This window comes from Primulina eburnea, chromosome 3 (genome assembly GCF_022965805.1).
Source record: "Primulina eburnea isolate SZY01 chromosome 3, ASM2296580v1, whole genome shotgun sequence".
NCBI lineage: Eukaryota > Viridiplantae > Streptophyta > Magnoliopsida > Lamiales > Gesneriaceae > Primulina > Primulina eburnea.
Window position 1 is genome coordinate 50,070,812 of NC_133103.1, and position 5,214 is coordinate 50,076,025.

The 5,214-nt window shown below is 34.3% G+C and overlaps 1 long non-coding RNA gene across 1 annotated transcript; it reads left to right on the plus strand.

Moving 5' to 3' along the window:
- Window positions 1–3,269: 3,269 nt before the first annotated feature.
- LOC140828540 (uncharacterized) lies at window positions 3,270–4,876 on the plus strand. Its single transcript, XR_012117263.1, has 3 exons — window positions 3,270–3,531; window positions 3,618–3,641; window positions 3,882–4,876. It is a non-coding gene; the product is annotated as an uncharacterized lncRNA (long non-coding RNA).
- The last annotated feature ends 338 nt before the right edge of the window (window positions 4,877–5,214 follow it).

The window sequence follows — 5,214 nt, forward strand, 5'->3', positions numbered from 1 at the left end:
GAGAGTACGGTCGAGTGAAGTTATTTGATCCATAAAGCATTTAGTGTTTATTCGTTACCTCTCACGTTTGAATCTTGAATTCCTCTGATGTGAGTCTATGAATAAAAAAAACCAATGTTTTCTTTGTGTGCAACTGATTTTGCATTCTTACTGTGACATTTATGGATAGTTTCTCTTGATGATATGTTGAATTGATAAGTGTATGGGGTCTAGCACACGTACCGTTTTCTTTGGCGAGCTTTGAGTCTATGAGCAAACATTATATCATGCTCCATTTTATTGGATTGGTGTGTTGGTCATGCATTGTTGATTTTTCTATAAATTGCATTGTTATACATGTCTTTGTTGACACCTTGTGCTGGATTAGGTGCACAAACAATAATAAAGGGCATTATGTTCAAACCATTTTCTTTTGCATCATCAGTGTCGTTTTTTTGAGCTCACCCTGATTCATTTACCCCTAGTGAGCCAAGTTCGAGCCTGAGCCTATTCGTTGAAAAATAACCACATTACAAGCCATGATAAATCTTTCTTTTGGTTATTCCTCTATTTAAACCTTGAATTAGATAATCATACAAATATTTCGCATTTAGCATCGCTTTGTGCTAAGAAAATACAAATTGTTGAGATAGAGTGATTCATGCTCAAAATCGATGCCTCAAAGACTTCTTATGAAAAAATATACATATGTGTATATATATATATATATGAAAAAAAAGGGGAGGCAATGAGAAGGAAAATAAGAGCAACGAAGAAGAAAAAATGCTCTTGGATGTTATAATGAGATTGAAGCTGTTATTGTTAGTTGGATGCAATTGTCTATGTGGAAAGTGTGTATGTGTTCTTCAGTTCCATAAACTGTTTTACTTCTTTCTTAACTGACCTCTAGCCACAGTACAACCAATTTATAGCCCTTGTTTGTGCGTTTCAATCCATTCAGTTGGTGAATGATGCGATATATTTGCAGGCTTATGGTAAAAAATTCAGTGTTTTGATATGAGACTCCTTGATACATATCTAGACACTTATGAGTGAAATGAGCGAATCCTGTGAGGAGTGTTTGGACTCTATGCATTTTTATTTCTACACAATCGGATGGAAGCAATTGCTCATGATGTTGGTATGTTAGGTGCTTAACAATTAAATTGCTTTGGTGCATGGAAAAAAATATTTTATGGACAAGTAAATGAAGCAGAAAGATGATAAAGAGTTAAGATAATGAATTGAGCTCTTTTATGCTGGAGGACAAGCATGGTTTAGACGTGGGAGATTTTATAGGCTCTTAATAGTTTGCATTTTTGTTGTCATATATCTCATTGTTACCACTTTCAACGCGCTTAATTGACACATTTTTGTTTGATTTTATTGTAGGAGGAAGTTTTCTACGTTTGAGATAAATCTGGGCTAAAAAGGTGATTTTATATCACAATTAAAGTTGCCGATATGATCTTAGCGGAAGACTTGAATAGGAAAATTAGAAGTGATTTTTGGATAAGGCGTGATCACGTCTTATGACTACAATTCGGCTGCCTAGTGATAATTAAGAATTTTCATATCAAGGAATAAATACAAGATAGAGTTTTTTCCATAAAAACTCAATAATGTAGTGGATGATTCTTAATATCTTTTAGATTTTAGAATGGCAAGATAAGACTTTTGTAACAAACAAAATCTTCAAAAAAATTGGAAAGCCACAACCTACCTCACGTACAGGAGCTATTTTCTCTTTGGATTTGCCTACTATTCACGTGAAGAAGGAGAGAGCGACAGAAAAGAATCAAGAAATAAATCACCCAACATTCTCCAATAACAAACAACTCACAATTTCTTCCATCAACAACTCACGTGAAGAGAAGGAAAAATAGCGCAATATTTTCTCTCAACTTCTCTCCACACCTCTAGGCTAAGTTTTATTTCTGATTCAAAGGATAATTCTACTATTTCAATTTTATCAATGTGAGGCTTTTTGTGCTTCAATTTAATAATCGTGTTTTGTTCAAGTATTTGTTGATTTATATTTAATTCTATGAAAGTTGTGTCTCGGTTAATCTGATAATTTAATTCGATATATAATTTTATATTGTTATCCATGAATTCAGTGATCCGTAATTGTCAAAAAATTATTGGTACACGAGTAGCATAGATTAGATGTGTTGTGCTATCATAATAAATTTAATCTAAATAAATCAACGAAACTCGATTTATCAATTGCTGCTATCTCGGTTGTTAGATTTCAGGATTAATTGTTTTCACAAATCTAAAAGCTATCTTTAATTAATATGGAATACTATCGTGGTCAGTTGATTATTGATAAATTTTGATTAGATGTTGGGTTCGGTTAAGTAATTTAGGAAAACACGAGAATTTAGCGGCTATCCCTATAATTCTAAGGTTAATTACTTGTAACTGTATGAATAAATTATTTGTTAGCCGATGAACATTGATATAATTAATAGTAGAACCCCTCTTGAATCAGATCTGTCTCATATTAAATTCTTCATTTTATTCTAGTTGATTAATTATAAGTTTAATTTATTATTTTCTTCCTTGGATAAATTTAGTTTAGTATTTTATTAAATTCATATAAAAAAAACCCCCTTTTATTTGTTTTTATTATCGAAAGAAATCATCTCCCGTTCCCTGTGAATTCGACCTCTGCTCACCATTACACTAATTTTATCTAGAGAATAAGAATTTAAGTTTGGTGGCTCAATGACAGCACACCAATATGGCAATGTGTGTATCACAATCTACGGAGACTTAAAAACTTTCTCACAAAAAATTCAACTGTTTTGTGTTCCTTCACATCTTCTTCGCCAATTGATTCATTATGTTCATCACTAGATTAATTCTCAGTACCTGATCTACCAAATTTAGATTAGATTTTCATCTAGCTAATCTCCTCTCTCCTAGAAGAATCTCGTTCCATGAATAACCTTCTTTTTTGTGTCCAAGTGAGTAGCTTAAGTGTAATGACCTGATTTAATTATATGTTATTTGGCGATAATTAAGATTAATTATTTTAAATTGAAGAATTTAAAATAATTAAGCCAAATAATTAAATTGTGTGTTTATGCACAATAATTGAAATAAAATGGACCGGGTCAAGTTTCGAACCCAAAAGATAAAAAAAAATAAACACACACATATAATAATAATAATATATATATATATATATATATATATATATATATATATATATATATATATATATATATATATATACACACACACATATATACATTACATGAAAGATAATCATCATCGGATGAATTTCTCTCTCCACCGTAAACTCCATTTAGCTTCATTCCACCGCTCACTTTGACCGCCGATTGTGGCCACACCAGTCGCCGGAAAATTCAAGTAAATATACGATTGGAAAGCTCTCGACGTAAGCTATCCATTGATACCACTCTTGCTAGGTAAAATCTCGATTCCGGTCATCTTCTCCGGCGAGTTGCCGCCTGTTGCCGGTGAGCTTCGGTTTAGGCTCGATTTTAGCCACTGTTATTGGAAGTACAACTGGTATCGGTGCGGATCGTTGCCTATGTGAATTTAATTTAATTTCGACTCAAATATTGTATCATTATTAATTAATTATTGGGTTATTGTTGTAGGTTCCGGAATTGTGCAAGTTGGAGGTATAATCTGGTGAACCTAGAATTTATCGCAGTCGCTTAAATATTATTTTGGCGTCATTTAAAGCTAAAAAGAATAAGTGCGACGATTAAAATAGAAATGATTGATTTTAGGCATTTTAGTCGAATATTAGGAATTTTAGGAATTTAAAATGCCTAAATGGTTGAAATTGGATTTTTTAGTAAATTTAAATGGTTCTGGAATTTTTATATGATAATAAGACCATTTAAATTAATATTCAGGTGATTTGTCTGAGTTGGCAATTCCAGCACTTTCTTGAGGATTTAAGTTACTGGATAAATTAGTTGAGGTACGTAGAGATCAGTTATTTTTCACGATGTCTGACAGAGGCATCTGATGATCCTGTGTATGATTTATTTGCTATTTGCTGATTTATGTGATATGGTATGATGACTCGCATATTATCAGTTGGTAATTGATGTGCAAAATAAAATAAAATATTTCTTTGGTTCACACACATTTTATTTTCGTTAGACACATCAATACCACTGAACATATCATATTGAGCCTATCTGTTATTGAGATCCAGTTATATTTCAGTTGAGATCCGTTATATATATGATATGATATGGTGTCCTGGAGATGTTTGGCTACCTTGATTCGGTCCGGCTTAGGTAGTTGCTGGCATCAAGTGTGAAGCCATATCCCCAGACACTGTCCGCTGAGTCGTGGACGGGTCCGCTGAGTCGTGGACCAGCTCGAGCATATATGTATGATTGTTGATATCGATCATTTGACTCCTGATATCCTGATATCTTGCACCTATTCATGCATTGCATTCATGCATGACATCATTGCATTTCTATGTTATATATCGTGGTTTCTTGATGTCTCGTACTGGGGTTACTGACCCACGAGAGGGGGCTGTCGTGTCTTTTGTGTGTGGACATGACATGTGGTACAGGTGGTTCGACCTCAGGTGCTCGAGAGGAAGCCTCGGGAAGTACCAGAGCTCCTTGAGAGTAGGCTCAGTTGTATTTAGGTACTGCGTGGTGTTGCCGTCTCCCAGATACTATATGTATATATTTGGAGGATTGTATTATGGTATTATCGAGCCTTGTCGGCTCTATGATATTTTGGTTTGTATATGTCATGATCGTGTCTGGCTGGCACGTGTGTATGCTGTTGTGTTTATTGAGGGCACATGTTGTTTATTTTGAGTATTTGATTTTCTGGTATGTTCTATTTACAGGAAGGTCATGCCGAAATTTTTATAGGCCAAACCGCAAATTTTTAACTCACTTTTCCGCTGTTAACTGATTAATCATGATTGCATGTTAATAAATCGTTATTAGGATAACGGGCCCTCACATTAAGAAACCTTTTATGTAGGGCCAGTCTCCAACTTCACCAAACTCCCTCCTAGCAGGAAGCACAAATCGAATTCTCGTTACCTGGTCCTTAGCTCTTGGACTCATCTTTGCCCACGTGTTCATGTCTAACATGTTCAACAGATTTTCCCCCAAGTTCTGCTCTTCTTGACTTGAAGTAAGATGGATTCTTATTGTCAGGGTAGCTCCTGGATATTTGATGAGACGACTTCCCTTGAAACCA